Below are 18,177 nucleotides of genomic sequence, written 5' to 3' on the forward strand. Positions count from 1 at the left end.
GAGCGCAACTCATCTGTGATGTGACTCAACTCAAGTGGTTACCAACTGGGTTCTATTCCGGTAATATTCCTATATAAATGCAAGGTTAATGTGAATTTCTGTGTATGCAGATGGCAACAGGTTTGCAATTTTCACCAATTTACCACAAACAGATTGTATGTAATTGTCTATCTCTGCTGTTTTCCATTTAAGGCAGCTGTTTGGGTAAGCGTCCTGGAAAACACGGTCTACTGTTGGGCCATCTTATCAATTTAATCTGCCTTACTGTAGTTTCATGTTGACACTTCTTCATGTCCTTAACATGTCTGAGTGTTCACGTTCATGCTTGCACCACTGTTTCACCAGGTGTGTGTTTGTTAGTGCAGGACTCTGCTGTGGGTGTGGAGGGCCTGGTGAAGAGTAGAGACAGGTGACTGACTGAGCTATAGGGAAGTAAAAAAGTTCAGGAGTCAGACTTGATCCAGTTTTGGCTCTTCAGCTGACAGCCTACTGTAATTAGTCACTTTAAGTGCATGAGTAAGTCATTAATCTCTACATGTGACCAAGGCTCTGCTGCTGGTATAGTCCCCCATCTTTCTCATCAAGCTGTTAGTGATAAACTCCCTGGGGACTGTGTGTCCCTCTCTCTGTCACCAGCAGCAGTAACGCTGTTGTGTGATTTTTGTCAGTGTCACAAGGGAACAACAGGACCATCAGACTCCAGAAGGTCAACCAGCCCTAGTAGCTACTGGTCATCCATCCATGAGATTTACAAACTCACGCGGTACTTCTTTCAGAAATAAATGAATGAAGGAATGAAGAAATAAGTATGTATTATTTATCCAAATATAACGTGTGCCGCATTAGTCACACAAGTAAGATTTTACAGTGCTTCCCCGACACACTTGAGAGCAAAACCACTCGTAGCCACTCACGCACACCAACTGTGAAATTAAAACAAATGGCTCATTTACAAAGTCCTAAAAGGTATGCTTTTGCCATCTCTCATGCAAAGTAGCCATGTGAATTAAAACGGCATGACTGTTGCCTTCTTACGAGAAAGTCAACAAACTCGAGCTCTGGTTTAAATCTGAGGGCTGGCAGGGCACTTGGTCGCCTCCTCCTCCTCCTCCTCGACTGCATGTTCACTACTCGCCTCATGAAATTTGGTCATGGCACTTGTTTTCTTAGGGCTGCAGTGGTGTTGGCACAGTGCACTCGCTGTGCCCTTGTGTTCCTGCTGCACCCTCCCCTCCCTGCCCTCCACTTACTTGATCTGTTTTGCCAGAGGTGTCTTTCTTCGTTGAGAGCAAATGCCCTCAGAAACTGTAACACACACAGCTGGCCTCTCCAACCTCCTGTGAACCCCTCACTGCACGTTAGGATACGGGGCTTGTGTCTGCCGACTGTCCCTCTGCCAATCTACAATGTGGCTGGCTGTGCAGTGGCGTGCTTTGCGGTGGACCACGCCTATGTAGCCTGATTTACACTCCTTTCTTCCTGGGCAGCCACGAGACAGCAGCCAGCTCCTTGAGGGACCAACGGCGGCTTCAGCTAAGGGGCCAAGCCCGGGGCCCATTTGGTTTTGGTTTCCTTTCGCCTGCCACTGTGCCACACCTAGCATGAGTTGGGCTAAATGAAACCAGTGTGTAGATTCAGAGATCGGCTTAAACTGAAACCAATAAAAGGCGAGGCTGTACAAACGGCTCCACAGCCACTCGCAGGTCGTATGTCTGTCTGTCAATTTATTCATGTTCTACCCGACCCGCCCTGTCTCTAACTCAGTTATGCATAAATTCTTTATGTATTCTATCGCACTTAGGCATTGAGTGCCAGGAGCCATGGCCCATAGGTAGATGCTACCATTTTACCTCTCCACTATAGGCAGAAACATGCACACTTTTTCCAGTATACCTTCATTCTTCCATGTCTCAGCGCCCTGAGAGAGGAGAAGCTGTATACTCTTGAGCTTGGTTCAAGGTACAAAAGAACCTGTCAGCTTGTTAGATGTCTCAATAATCTTGTTTGGGATGATAAGGATGTTCAAAGAGACAGTAATTAAGACGAGCTGATTTTTGACAGGAGCTGAACTCCAGGAAGCAAAAAAGGATGGTTCAGCTTGGCTGAAGTGTCTGAGGCATAAAGCTTGCAAGCAAACAAAAAGCACTTAGAGCAGCATATGTAAGAGTATTAACAGTTTGTCACAATCTAAAGGTATAATTGGTCAATAAAGCCCTTTTTAATAAATAAACTCTGGGAGAAAAGTCAGGATGCTGGAGGAGGTGGTTCCCATTACTGAAAACTGTTATCTCAATAGAGCCTGCAAGAGGCAGGACAACATCCTAAAGCAAATTTACTGGACAATTAAGGAGCCAACTGTCCGGGCCAACTCAATGCACAATTGTAGTAATATCTGAAAAAGTTCAGGACTGCAGTGAATGTGTGAAAATGGCTATAGATACATCCAACTCCATCAAGCCCGAGGCCACATATTTTCTATTCACTGGCCAACTTAAAAAGGACATACTATGCTAACGTTCAGCTCCTTATTCTTAGGCTCTATTAGTGTAGCTTATACTGGTCTGTGTATGGGCCCTGAAACAAGCAGTTTTAGCTCATCTGTCTCTAAGGCCTTCCCACTAAGTCAACTTTTTTCTGACTGCTTGCACCTCGTAATCACAAGGTTTGAGTAAGTGGTTGGAGCTTCTGCGCTTACAGTCAAAGCTGTGTGCCTGAGATGACCATATCAGGGATAACTGCTCTCATTAACATCACACACATCCAAGAGCAGGAAACGCAAGAACTGAAACAGATCATTCAGAGTACAATCCTGTAGTCCATGCAGAGATTATCTGCACATACACTGACCTAAGTATATGAAACTTTCGTCACATCTAACCATAACTCTAACATCCTGCCCATGACACAACAAAGAAAAAAGAAGACAAAGCATAGCAACTTTATTTGAACTTTTTAACAAACTATTAAAACTGTTGCTGATTACCTAATTCAACAAATCATCTACTTGTTTCAGCATATTGTGTGTCCAGTGCACATATTGCAAAGTAATATGGCATGTGTAAAAAAAAAAAAAAAAAAAAAAGAATAAAAAGTAAAAAAAGAAAACACATCTGTTAGGTGGCATAATTTCTTGGAAGTACATGTAAACAAAAATTCAAGCTTATGAAAACATCTGGTGTAAGCCTTCAGCTTACATTAATCCCAGAAATAAATGATGTGATATGTAAAGTTATAAATTTATCCATTCTGTTTGCAACAGTTGGCAATACAGTCGACTCCTTTTAGGTTTGCCTTCTGGCACTGAGGGAAGTTTCAAGAGGGTGAGTTTCATTATTCATTCCAAGAACTGCTTGATGATTTTCAGGCCTGTGGGTGAAAAACTCATAGCCAAAAATAATCTCCTTCATCATTTTTATGTAGCATGTTGATTGTTTTTGCTAGTTGAAAACCAACAGCACAGCGCGGCTCAAACTGGGGGGACTTTTCAGAATTGTATGATGCTTTTACTACCACATTGCCGTAATGATTAAATTAAACAGAAACTGTCAACAAGTAGGTTGACCTCTATAGTGATTCTCCAACTTTAATCAGTGGCGCTACAATAAATACCTTTAAAGACTGATGTGAGGGATAATAGGATAATGCTTAATGTTTAGTGTGTTTATCTTCTTAGCACATTTCATGCCTCAGTAGATACACATCTGGACCAATTATATGGAGTGCAACTAGGACAATGCCCTATTTCATTCAGCTGTAACAATGAACCACATGCAGACACACACATGCCCCAACAGAAGTTGTAAGTTGTGTGGAGCACACACATGTTTTGTGAGAAAGTTTCCAAGGAACAGAATGAAAGATGGTTGAAGCTGCCCCAAACTTTTCCTAAGAAATGTACTAATTTGGCTAAGGATGGTGCTGCAAGGTGGACGAGGCACATTAATCACTGTGTGGGCCAAAGGGATAATCCTCAGACAATGCATTACTCTGTGTGAAGACCTGTGTAAAAAACAAAACAAACCCAACACAGCATACTGTCTTTCAGGAGTATTCAAGAGAATTATACTCAAACCATGTGATGTTGTGTGTTGTCAAATTTTTTCGTGAGGCTCACAGCATATTATAGTTCTGAAAAGCCACTGGAAACTGTGACAAAGCAAAAATGGAGACCATTTGCTTGCAAAGTAAAAGTTGAGCCTTTTGAAATGTGCTGCCAGCTCTGTGTTTTTCTACACTATATTGCCCGAAGTATTCACTCATCCATCCAAATTATTGAAAGAACGGGTCGCTCTCAGGAGCTCAGTGAATTCCAGCATGGTACCATGATAGGATGCCACTTGTGGAAGTGATTGAGAACTACTCAGCCACAAAGTGGTCACAAAACAGGGTCAGCAGAGGCTAAGGCACATAGAGCACAGAGGTCACCAACCTTCTGCAGAGTCAGTCGCCACAGACCTCAAAATGTCATGTGGCCTTCATTAGCTCAAGAACAGTGCGCAGAGAGCTTCATGGAATGGGTTTCCATGGGCAAGCAGCTGCTTCGAAACCTTACTTCATGCATGATGCAAAGCATTGGATGCAGTGGTGTAAAGTGCGCTGCCACTGGAGCAGTGGAGATGTGTTCTCCGGAGTGATGACTGTCTGGCAATCTGATGTGAGAGTCTGTTTTTTTTGGTTGCGGCACTGTGCCAAATGTAAAGTTTGGTGTGGGGGGGTTATGGTGTGGGGCTGTTTTACAGGAGTTGGGCTCGGCCTCTTAGTTCCAGGGAAAGGAGCTCTTAATACTTCAGCATACCAAGACATTTTGTACAATTTCATGCTCCCAACTTTGTGGGAACAGTTTGGTAATGGTTCCTGGTCCTATATTACTGCGCACCACTGCACAAAGCAGCTCCATAAAGACATGGATGAATGAGTTTGGTGTGGAGGAACTTGACTGGCCTGCACAAAGTCCTGACCTCAACCTGGTAGAACACCTTTGGGGACGAATTAGAGGGGAAACTGCGAGCCAAGTCTTCTCATCTAACATCAGTGTCTGACCTCACAAATGTGCTTCTAGAAGAATGGTCAAAAATTCCCATAAACACTCCTAAACCTGTGGAAAGCCTCTCCAGAAGAGTTGAAGCTGTTATAGCTGCAAAGGGTGGTCCAACATCACATTAAACCCTATGGATTAAGAATGAGAGGTCACTTGTTTTCATATGCACGCAAAGGCAGATGAGTGAATACTTTTGGCAATATAGTGTATGTAAGAAGCAATTTCACTTCTTTCCACTTGTCAAGATAAAAATGTTAATTTTGGAACACAGAGCATAGGAAACTGGAGAGCAATAATTAGATAGAACATTTACAGTGCTAAAGACTTATTACAATACAACAAAGCTTACCTGTCTGATTCGAATGGATGGAAGTGCATGGTATATGACTTGTGCACGTCTCTGCTCTGACCTATATCTTATGTGTTTGATCTTTAATGCCTGGGTGTTTTTGTGTGTGCAAAATCGGCTCACGACAAGGGATCATCTCAGCCATGTGTGTAACAAAACAAAGTCACTGTCAGTTTAGTTTGTACTTGTGTATACAATCGTGTCTGCCACTGCTTTGTGTGTGTATGTGTGCATATCAGCTCTTCTGTGCACATCAGGTAACAAGTGACACGACTGCTTTCAGTGGGGTTTTAAGTTAATCTGCAGTCTGACAGCTCCTGTCATCCCCCAGCTGTTAGGACCACAGCACATCTATTACAGAGAGTGCTGCTGCTGTTGGGCCTCGTTATGGATTGTGTGATGCATGTGTTTGCTTTTGTGTATTTTTTAGGGGGGGGTTTGAAAGAAACAGGGCATTCTTGTTCTCAAGATTCAAAATTCATATTGACCCCATGAATATCTGTGGCAGGATTTACGGTTTTTTTTCTATAGAAAAAAAAAATCTTAGAAAAAAATACAGGACTCTGTGCAGTCCTGTGAAAAGCTGAGTACACGCTTACTGTTTCCATAGTAATTAAGAGGGAAAGTAACAGTCAGGTGCTGCTTATCAAATTCACTTAACTGATCATCAGCAAGTGTGAGAACCTCTATAAAAAGATGAAATTTTGACAGTTTGTTGAGCTGGAGCATGGAGCAGCTGTAAGCTAACACAATGCTCCAATTTTCCAGAGGAGTGGAAATCCCACCAATTTCACCTGAAGGTCAGACTGCACAACGCACAGAGAAACCGCAAGGAAGTTTCACTACCTGCAGGCCGGGCCAGGTCATTATCATGGTGGTAACTGATATCATTCAGCTGCCTCTCCAGTGAGTTTCGTGATCGTACAGAGATCCCGGAACAAAACTGTATTTGACTGAAGCTGCTAAAGGTGTTCCCCTTCTGTTCTCTGCCGCTCTAACCAGAAAAGATGCTGCAGAGCAAAACAAGGACTACCAGCTGAACTCCAAGGGCAAGGGAGTTGGAACTTGTCCTATAGGAAGTTGGGAAGAGATACTCACTGGAGAAGCAACTGAACACTTTGTACAGATATTTTTAGTTGTAAGGAAGTACTTGGCAATTAAAATGTGGTGTTATATAGGGCGTGTATTCTAGGTTATCAAGACAAAAATGCCACCGACAATATTCTTAACTTAAAGCAACCTGTTTGTGCTCTCCTTTCCATTTACCAATACAAAACCTGCATCTCAATACTCCATGTGCCGGTTACTGTCGGCACTTAAATTTAGCTGGTGTGCATTTGTATCTAAACCTAGTCTTTAAATCAGGGGCCTGAAATCACTGGGTCATATATTTTTTAGACTGCTGTCAACTAAGCAGCAAGGTGACACTGGCCACCTCATTCCATTCAGAGTGAACTTGGCTAAATGCATTTTATTTGGATTAATAAAATATACATCTACTAATAAATGATGCTTTAGATTTTAGTATATAATAGTAATTATAATTTCCCCCCAGGCTGGTAAAACTCTGATCTATTGGCATTTACTCAGAAGAAATGTTATGATGGACACTCTACATAGTACATTAACATTTTTCTAACCCTTTCAAGCTTTTCTTGTTAGATAAGCATTCCTTAAAGTCCATATTCAAGTTCAGTCAGTTGCTGATTTTGATAAGTTGATCTTCTGTAGTTACATAAATCCTTCCACAGACTGCTTTTTTGAGTCAGCAAAAGCCCGTCGTATTAAAAGCCCCTGCTCCGTGACCCTTTGTGAAGCCACCGTCTTGGCCGCCGGCCCAACACACAAAACATAGACGGGAAAGTGCTTGTCTTAAGGAGGAAAGCACAGCACAGAAGGTATGTTGTACTTGAGTGCCATGCCATTGGAACAGAGGAGTTTGATTCTAAAAATACCTACCTCCCACCGCACTCACACTCCCAACACGCAGCCTTTGCACTGGAAGACCTAACAGCTTGATGGCAATTACTGCAGAATTGCGCTTATTTTCTCTAAGTCTTCATAATTTCCAGTCAACTTTCATCAGTTCATGTGTGTTTGCAAGTGAGCCGGCAGAGGAAACGGGTAACGCCTTGCTGCTATTTAAAGCCTGGACTCTTCCAGGTAGGCCCTGAAACATTTCTTACTCTACCATGCCAAACATTTACCAAAAGTCTCTGACTGACACCTGTGACCAAGTCATGCGAAAGCAATTAGTGAAAACCAAACACAGACATTTCATGTGTGAGGCCCATCCCAAACCCATCAGTTATGCAGGACTAAGCAGTAAAACGATTACAAGACGATTAAAATGCACTCAGAGTAAATCAAGTTTTTTTTCCTTTAACTTACATTGGTTAGCAATGATGGAGTAGACACCAAAAAGCCTCCATGTGTGTGCTTAGTCTTCACAGACCTCAGGCCTGACCACAGGCTCTGGTTGATATCATCTATGTAAATCACTGTATACCACTATCGTTATATCTCACATCGCCCTTTCCGACAAAACTGAAATGGATGCGTCTGACGGCGGTTTGACCCCATCCAGGTGGTTTGCATTTCGAGTTTATTTATAGGCCAGTTAAATACAAGCCAGGTGTTGTCATAAAGCCCAAGCAAAGCTGGTTGGTTCTCTGGTGTCATGAGCGGCATAAATAGAATGAACAACTGAGACATGGTTAGCAGTGCCAGCTGGGAAGAACACGTGCAGTCAGGCTAACTAATCTAAGCTACAGATCAACTTGTGAAAATCAGAATGAAAATATTTGACTAGAGGGTAAATAAAAGGCCTGCGGCCGGTAGAAGGATAGCTACATTTACACGGAGCGCGGTATAACGATTCTAATCGCTTTAAAAAACCAAACACAATAAAAATTCTTCATCTAAACATCTAAATCAAAATAAACAGCTGGAATTTCAGAGGGATGGAATAAATGTTTTCCAAAACAGATCAGAAGGAAAACTCTGCCACGCAGGAGCTTTAATCTGATTCATTGCTGGCTGCTTCGCGCTCTGCTCCGCATTCATGCAGTCTGACTTGACTTAAATGCGTGGGGATGTATACATCTCTGCTTTCCAAGACTGCTCGCTTCCAAGCTGAGCTAGTCCTCTGTGGAGAGTTTGTTTTCAGTACAAAATCTTATATGGTGTGCTTTTCCCTTTGAAGATGCTCATATGAAACCTGGACAAAATTTTCAATAAGCATGGCGAAGTAGTTGGCTCTGTTTTTTCACAGCAAGAAGGTTTCTGGTCGGGGCGTCTGCATATTCTCCCCGTTTATGGCAGGTTCTTTCCAGGCACTTTGGCTTCCTCTCATAGCCCAAAGACGTGCTTGTTAGGTTAACTATATTGCCCCCACACTCCCCACCTTGGTTGCCCCTTGCAATTGATCAGCACAAAGCTGGCTTAAAGGGAGAGGGGCCTTAAAAGATAAGAACTAAAACAGCTTGTTTCAGACAGAATGAACTGAGGGAGTGCACCAAGGCCCAGATTAAGATAAATAAGGATTATTTTGGACCATGAGTCATGCAAAGCTGCTGTAGCTCCATCCCAGAATACATACATGGAGCTGGAAATCAGCAGATAAGACAATTAATGGACTGAAAATATGACAAATCCATGTTCAAGGAGCTGGTATGATAAAGAGAGACGATAACCATTAAATCAGACAAATTTAGGCCATATTCAGTATGTTTATGCATAACACAGTATTCTGTGTCCATTTAAACACAAGACCGGATTAAATCATGTCCTGTGTAAACAACTGACCTGAATTCTTCAGCCGGCAGGAAGCTGTTTGTATATTTTTAAGTTCCATCTTGTCTTGAGCCATTGAAAATTACATGTGACCCACAAAGGTACACATAACAAAACCTGTGGTTCAGAAATGTCCGCTCACTGGGAACACGGCAACAAAGCTGCTTTTTTGTATGAAAGGTGCATTACAAATCAGATGGATTTTTTATTATTCCAAGTTAAAGCTGCCAAGTCAGAGTTTTAGAAAGCCTACTTTAAACAGACTTTGAGAACTGGCTACCTTTGATCCAAGGAAATACAGGCAATGCCTTGCTGACCACAGATGCCATCCATTTGGCCGTCCTCTGGCAAAAATCTTTCACAACTCTCAAAGTCTGCCAACCCACAGAGATCTGCCTCCTTCCATTCTCCACTCCATCACTTTGAAGGCAATCCTTCGAGGCCCGATTCGAAAACGGGCATTGGTCAGTAGTCTGGGTTTTGGTCCACCACAATCAAACACAATCCCTCTCCTGCTGGTGTTTTGCCCCAGTGGCAGACAGGAACAGGAAAAGGGAGACAAAATGTTAAAATGTTAAAAATGAAATTTGAAAAAAAGATTCATCTGTTCGCTCCAAGCCAAGATTTCCTGTTCAGCCGCTCAACTGGAAGCTGGAAGTTTCTGCACATGCAAATTCTTTGGGTTGTTTTCTTTTATGAACCGCGTGCCTTACCCCTGTTCATAATGGAAGAAAATCCATGTCATGTTTTCACAGTGCTGCTCTTAGATTTTTTTTTTTTTTTATTTAAGGTTAGACATCTCTTTAAAATTCTTGGGAATATCCTTAACTGACAGACGTGACAGATGTTAAGATGAGGGACTGTGATTTGGAAAGCTACAGATTTGGGATTGTTTTTGGCAGAACATCCTGATCACTCAAAATGTCAAAGAGCCCATGAAAACTTAAACCACCACAAATAGCAGTTGTGAATTACAAAGAATAAAATGTCCAGCACTGACATCAACCAATTAAGCATTTCATATGTGATCCAGTTATGAGAGAGCACTCCTTATTCACAGAAAAAAACATAAATAATCAAATCAGGATCCTGTAGATTAGAAATAACAGAAATCTGGAGAGCTTCAAACCCATTCTGCTCACACAAATCTGTTCAGTGTTGCGAATGCATGCGAACTGATGGCTGTTCATCACAGCCAGGGTTGGTGCACACTTTTTAAAATCAAATTTAACACTTTTGAAATAATTCTTGCCACCTAAAAGAAATTAATACCATTTCAAAAGCATAACCAAGCAGAATCTAATAATGTATGCCATTTTATCTCTGCCACAAGCGAATGCTCTCCACATGTTCTGAGTCAAGAAAAAGAAATGGTGCCGACTTCTTGTGCTCAGCACTCCAAAGACTTCAGCACTCATTGTAGCAGTTAAACAGATTAAACTGGTTAAACAGAGCCAGTTATCAGTCTGTGGCCCAGTAAGAGCTCCACTGGTACAGTGTTTTGTTTTTTGTTGAATACCAGTGCATGTGGGACTCAGATGCTTCCACTTTCTCCGTCCCAGTGTTTCATCTGCTGTCAGAGAGCGCAGCTTTCAATCCATCATTCTGTGTTAACTTTTTTCCATAGAAGATTTTTCCATGGCCTTATTAAAAGTGCTAAAGTTATTATGAGAAATATATGAACCACAATTGATGACTCTACAGTGCTGTATTTTGTGAGAAACGGCGCTATATTCAATACTAGGTCTCATAAATAAACAAAGATGTTGTGAGGTTGATGTGCCTTTTCATGCAGTGTATCCAACACTGTAAGACAAACCTGGAAACACACATAATAGGAAACTTTAATGCTTAGTGCATTCCACGCTGCCATGTGGAGTTTAATTTGCTGTTGAAATGCGTGCTATTGCATCTATCAACACACATATTCATCAGGTCTGTTTATACATTTTGGGTGGTGCGGCGCAGCAGATGAGGAAATGGTAAGAAGTCTGCTTAACAGTATTTTTCTTTTTTATACCTCAAAGCATTCTCCGGCAGTGCCCCAGTCAGCTCTGATTTCCTCGGTTTTGCCTGCACCAGGTTCAGCTCCAATGCATTTAAGGCGTGCTGGTCTTACGTCTGTGGCATCTGTTGAGGAATGTGATGAATGCTGTCTGTACCATTCTGACAGCACTATACTCGCATGATTTAAGCCCAGACGATCTGCTCCACCCTGATGCCTGGGACTGAGGCTGATGTTTATACTTAGATGGTCTGAAATGGTACTTTCTGTATTCCTTTTCAGCTGCTGGTACTTCAAACATTTAAAACATCTAACACGTTCAGAGTATCGGCTTTGCATTCAAGCTTTAAAAAAAAAAAAAAAGTGCACATGTACTTCGCTAGGAAAAAAACCCACATCTGAGTGATGTGCACCTCTTCTCACAAGAGAAGTCAACCATGCTGCTGCTATTACAGGTGCAACACATACACTAATTTCCAAGCCTGGCTATGTATACATTGTGAAAGAATCTCAAAAGAATCTGATTTAGGTGAAGGAGCTGCATTAGCGTCTCTTCCGGGTTTTTCCTACCCAGAAAAATTATTGGCATTTTCGCAAACACCAAAAGGAACCGAGGACACGGTGAACTACTTCTGTTCCTAACAGCAGCATCCCCTTAGCAACACACCGCTCTGTTCTCACCATTCTCATGTACATATCTGTTTTTGTTGTCAGATGAGCTTGCATGAGTCATATAAGCATGAAATAGTAAAACATCTGTGAAGTAACGCCGCCTGTTGAAACTAATGTAAACCAGCCTCTCTTTCCAAAGCATTTTCTAATCTCTTCACAGCTGATTTTATAACAAAGAAGTCATCTGACAAAAATCACTGTTCACATTATTAAAGTCTTGGCAGTTCTGTCGCTTTGGCTCGCTTCACTTGTTAAGTGACCGATCAGAGAGAGCGTTTGAAGCCATATGTCGTTAAAGTGTCTTGTTAGCAGATACGAAGACCGTTCATAGTCATCAGCTCCTTAGAGAACTGCGCTGTCTTTTATGAAGGTTGAATCTGTGTGTAATCTTTTTAGCAACGGTCACAAATAACCAGGAAATGCAAAGATTTCTGCCAAATTCTGCAATGCAGACTCATCGCAGTCGGACTGCACCTGCTGCCTCACACAGTCATCACCCAAACACAAACACCTGGAGATAAGCAATCAGAGTCACTCATGACAAAAGCTGTTTAATTATATATACAGTTGTGATATTTTTAAATTGTAAAAATTATTTCTACCACAAAGCTGTCAATCTTCTATTACAAGTTTCACAGTATTTTGCAGAAGTGGCCCATTGGTATGGCAAGAATAATGAAAAGTTGTTTATATAGTTACGTTGTACGGTTTGATTGATCTGATTGTAATGTTTTGCAGTGATTTATGCGTAACGGCTGCAGAGGCCTTTAGGTTCCCACCTCTTTGCATTAAAATGATTGAAAACCACAATTAATAACACTAGCATTAAAGGCTCCATCACAGAAAAAGGAGATCATGTAGGCATGATAAAAACAAACAGAGCCATTAAAAAAGTAAAGTTCCTGTTTAAAACAAAGTCATTTACTCATTTTATTTATTAAAATAGCTTTTTTGCTTGAGGGTTAATGACATCACCTTTGGCCCTCGTGATAACAATTTTGAGTTGATATTAAATACAAAAATCCATCCATCCACTTATCCGTTCACACCTATGGGCAATTTAAAACTGCATGTCTTTGGACTGTGGGAGGAAACCTGAGTACCAGAGAGAACCCATGCAGACATAGGGAGAACCTTGCTGCGAGGCAAGGAGGACCTAACCACTGTACCACCATGCTGCCCTGGAAAAAGGTCAATAAAATTCAGTCAGTCTTGAAGAAATAAAAAAAAAAAACCCTGCAGATCAGCTGATTAATTAATTGCAGCCTTACTGAGACATTTAACAGCTAATACTAGGTTTGCAGTGAGGTTGTTTTTTTCTTTGTTTTTTTAAGAATTAGTAATGTAAATGTACAAACCTTAAAAATGAGCTTTAGTAGTGCTATCTATGATTCAGGAACTAACACCTTCTGCCACAAGAAGACAAACAAACAAGTCATGCCAATCAACTGCTGTTAAGGGGTAGTAACTGAACGAAGCCAAAATAAGTGTCCTACTTAAGGTGGCTGCTCAGCCTGAGACACAGGGTGAGGAGTTCAGGAGTCTGAAAGGAGCTGCTGCTCCTTCGCTTTGGAAGGAGCTAGCTGAGGTGTTTTGGGCATCTGATTGAGATACCTCCTGGGGGGCCTTCTTTTGGAGGTTTTCCAAACCAGGGAAGACTCAGAACTCACTACAGGGATTTTTTATTTATTTATTTTTTTAATTGTTATTCTCATCTAACATTGGGGATCTTTGGGGGGAAAAGATGTCTTAAATATCCAACACACTGTAAAATTCCACTGTGACTTTTAAGCAAATGTCTCTGTGTTAAAATGTCACAGTTCTGGGAACTTAATATCTATGAATAAATCATGCACACATTATAGTTCCAATCGAGAGTTTCTGTCAAGTTAATCAGACCACAAAAAAAAAAAAAAGCTATTGTAAGGAAATGAGATGTGAAGAAAAGCTGATAGATGTGAAAAAAAAAACAACAACCCCAAAACAAACAAAAAAAAACAAACAGTTCAGTCAATAATGAGAATTCAGCTCTGGTTCCTGGACTCTGCTGATTCTTATGCATGACTTGGATTTATAATTAAAACGGGCAGAAAAAGAACATTGTCAAAAGCAATATTAAGTTGTAGGCGGCTGTTGTGGCTTTCTGACATGCAAGTATTGCGCAAAAGCTGCTTTAAGACCAACATGACATCTTTCCAGAATGCAGTTAATCAAGAAACCAAGTCACCACTGGCTGTCACAGAGCAGCACTTATTGAGTTTGAGGAATGCACTTTTCAGTTCAACCACAATGAGCTGACTACATTGGACCATTTTCTTGTTTTTCTTTGTCATAATTTTAAGTCTGGGGATCTAATCTTGGCTGGTTGCAATACTTATCAGATTAGACAGTTAATCAACTGGATCTCCGAGGGTTCATCACCTGGTCTGCCAGCAATTTAGCAACAAGGAGCTCCGGTTGCCCTTATGAAGGCTTTATGGTCAAAAACACCCTATTTTGGGCCTAGCTCCTTACCAGAGGACTCTGTGTCCCACACCACAGTCCAGCTCTCATTCCAGCTATTTGGTTTTTGTTTGACTCGTATCAGAAGTTCAGAAAAATCTCAGTTAAAGAGAGATTTTTTTTTTTTCACGACTAAAATAGTGACTATTATGTGTCAATGACAAAAGTAATTTCTTGCATGAATCTACATGCACACTGTGGAGTCACAGTGAGCAAATATGGTAGACAGGTAACCCTGACACGTGTTCTATCCAACAGGTGACCTTTAATTACAAGATGAGGAAACCGCACATGTATGCTGAGGGCTCTCTCCAAGCTGGGTCTGTGTGTACATGGCACAAGACTGTACAACAACAAGCCCACACTTCAGACAAAGGCAGCTCAGCCTCCGTGATATCAGAAATACTGTTACTCTAAACACGCACGCCATTTTTATATGCATAATCACAAGCTTACAAAACGAGGCCAGAAAAACAGACAATGTGTATGTGACTCACTGTTTAAAGGCTTTTCCCCGTGAACTGAATGGTTGTCATCCATGCCAGGACGTTTCTGTGGTGGTAAATCATGTACAGTTATCACCCAAACAACAGGTTTTCAGCTAAAATGCTAAATTTCTGTCATTTCTTTAACTTCAGGCTACACGATGTTAATGGCTAGTGTCTTTTTACGGACCGTTCATAATTTTGCAGTTACACTGAACACACCTGCTCGTTAGTCTTCCTGGTAAAACTTGATTGGTTTACCTGTTGGGACAGCTGACCTATCCCCCCTCCTCTCTCTCGCTTTCTTGCTCCTCTACCTCCAGGGGGCGCTTGTTAAACAGTTGCTAATTGGAAGGACTTTAAACAAAAATACAAACATCCATCCATCCATCCATCTTCTGCTTATCCATGAAATTGGAAATAGGACTGATTGCAATCACTCTCAGACAGATTGGCAAAGTTTTGCAAATAATTTCTAATTTGTGCAGACAGATTGCCAACAATCTGAGTCAGTGTGAGTGCAGCTCATCTGTGATGTGCCTCTTTGCAGTATGGGAACTCGACCTAACTGGTTGCCAACTGCTTGCATGCTGGTTTCATTCCTATACAAGAAGCAGTCTGAGAACAAGCCTCCATCAAGGCAGCTCACGCTCTGGGCAGTATTTACTTTTAAGGGAACAGTGTCGTATTTTGTATGTATTCATTAAGAAGTTTGTAGGGCAGTGTACCCATTTTAATATATGTGACATAATTTTGAGTATTATTCTTTTTATTATTTTTCATTTATATGGATTCATTCTCTTTGCCTTGACAACACTTTCGGGATCATTTTGGGATCAACTTAAAATAAAACCAAATGTGAAATGTAAAAGTGAGTTCAGAGGTCAAATGTGAGGTGGCATTTGGATGGAAAGTATTATAATAATAGGATATTTAGAATCCCCATGTACCAGTATCATTTCCTAAATGTTGCCAATACAAAGGCAGCAGAATTTTAAACATAGCTTTAAGGATAAAAGACATTTTATGAAAGTTTGACTGTATTTGGTCTTGAAGGAGAGGTCAGAGGTCAAATGTGTCATGATATTTTAAAACTTTATAAGTACTTTTTGTGTATTGACAATACACACCACACTTCTAAGAATCATAGTTTCTAAGTTATGAGTCTTTTTGTCAATTTTTGACCAATAAATCATTAAGTTGACCTTAAAGATGTTGGTGGATGTGAGCCGAGTTTTAATGGGTTGTTGGTATCAAATGAATACCAGTAATAAGTGGTATTCATTTAATACCAGAAACGACACCAGAAACCAGACCTCTAGCACTTTGGTGCCTTTGGTGTTTTACCTTTATCTTAACTTTACCTTAATTTGATCTATTTATCGTTTTGCTCTGTGTTTGAATTTACCTTCTGGGTATCCTGTTTTTGCTCGTCACAAATTTGTGTTTGGACTTGAGGAGGAATTAGGATCATCTGGTGCAAACCTACCTCCAACATTCACATCACACACTCACAAGAATGAATGGGAAAAGGGAAAAGATTGTGATTACAGTGTTTTTCTTTTCTTTAATGGAGCTCCATTATCATGTGCTACACAAATGTTCTGGCCAGAGTAGTGACCAATATATTTATGAGTATGCAGTGTAATATCTAGCTCCCCAAGGAGTGTTTACAAAAGGCAGGAAATGACATGAGTTTGGAGCTTGTGTGGTTTCCCACGCTGACTGGGTGGCAGTGACAAAAGGAAGGATGTCCAATGGGAGCCCTGGATGTAATCTTAATTACTGAGAGGTCTTAATAATTAATGTGCAAAATTACTCCAGGTAAATTCATACTCTGACTACACTTGCATACATTTCTTTCAGGTTTCCTCTGAGGTCTGTTTCACTTGGGCTAAAAGAGTTTTAGAGTCATACTTATGATTCATTTAGTTCTGTAAGAACTGAGAATCACTAGTGTATTTCATCATCATTATTATTCTTGAGAGAGTTGGAGCTGCACTGCTCTTAGTAATTTTCTTTATTGGGAAAATCCATCACAAACTCATTTAAGGATCTCTTAAGGCAAACCCATGTTTTAGAATAAAAAGAAGGTTTCCTCTGGACAACATGACAAATTAATGACGTGTCTGCAGTTACTTTCATCTCCACTGGCAGTGCTGTGAATATTTCATCCCCTTGGGAAGCTCTTGAAATACACTGGCAGGGCTAGCTTATAGGACAGATCTGCCTCTTTTTTCAGTCAGTTCTGGTTGGCATCCAGTACAGACAACTTGGCCAGGGGCTTGAGAAGCCAGTCCAAAAGGCCCCTGCCATGTTTACTGTTCTGTACAAGCCTCGGCACGGCACAGCATGGGTGGCCCTGCTATGCAGTTGCCTTGAGTCTCAGTGAAAATGCAGCAGTATTATGGAAACACCGCACCCGTCTGGCTCAGGTTTTACCCAGCACATAACAAGTCGGTCCTTATGCTTCACATGAACTATATGATTACTGTTCAGTGGAGGTTTGCTCATATTCCCTTACATGGATGTGGGTGTACTTAAAGTGCTTGTGCATATATACAATCATGTCTGACAAATAGCATAAGTAAAAAGTTGCATTGCTTTGGAATCTCTGACACACTCCAACATTTGCAGTGACCACAAAAACAGATCTTCTACCCTCAATATGCTGAGAAAGATGTGGTTACCATAAAATAACCAATTTGTTTGTGAAGCTGAGCCTCTTGACTGTCAACACCTTGGTCGTTTGAAACCAGATGCGGAGAGCATGGGCTGAATCTAAGGCCCCAGTGACACAGGCTCAGAGACCAGTCAGCAACTATCTGTCACTAGGGAAAAGTGTGCTCCCTGTGGTTGGAGAGTGATTGGTGGAAGTTGCCTGTAGCCGCTGTGAAATCAGTTACTAAAGCCCCTGAGAGACCAATCAGTGACCACCTGGCAGCCATTGGTCGCTAGAGAAAAGTGTGTATTCTGCAACAGGTTGGCAAGTAGTTGCTGGCAGTCACTACTGCAAAATTGGATGCAAAGCGGTATTACAGTATTAAATGAAAACCTCCTTGTGACTGTTTTGGTTGGTAGCATGGAAAATACTGACTGCAAACTACTCACCAAGTGTTAGTGAAACTGTGGAAAGTGCAGTGCAAACTGTAAACAGAGGTTCACCTTCAAAGTAAAGGTATGCCTTTTGAAATGTGTCAGTTGCAGTGCTAAGGCACAACTTTTACTCTCAAGGTCTCCATTTCCAGTTTGCATCACACTTTTTCAAGTTTCACTACAGCTCGGAGATTAACACATGGCGACTGTTTACAGAGCAGTCGACATTTTCTAC

General features: G+C 41.2%; 1 long non-coding RNA gene across 1 annotated transcript in view; it reads right to left on the bottom strand.

Annotated features, from left to right (window-relative positions):
• The window catches only part of LOC115801304 (uncharacterized), a 30,636-nt gene extending 15,461 nt beyond the window's left edge, over positions 1–15,175 (bottom strand). The window contains exons 1-2 of the long non-coding RNA XR_004021734.1: positions 15,108–15,175; positions 14,859–14,913 (exon numbers count right to left, since the gene is read on the bottom strand). This is a non-coding gene — a long non-coding RNA (uncharacterized LOC115801304). The remainder of the gene's footprint in view (positions 1–14,858; positions 14,914–15,107) is intronic.
• Positions 15,176–18,177: the final 3,002 nt, after the last annotated feature.

Source organism: Archocentrus centrarchus, chromosome 21 (genome assembly GCF_007364275.1).
Source record: "Archocentrus centrarchus isolate MPI-CPG fArcCen1 chromosome 21, fArcCen1, whole genome shotgun sequence".
Lineage (NCBI taxonomy): Eukaryota > Metazoa > Chordata > Actinopteri > Cichliformes > Cichlidae > Archocentrus > Archocentrus centrarchus.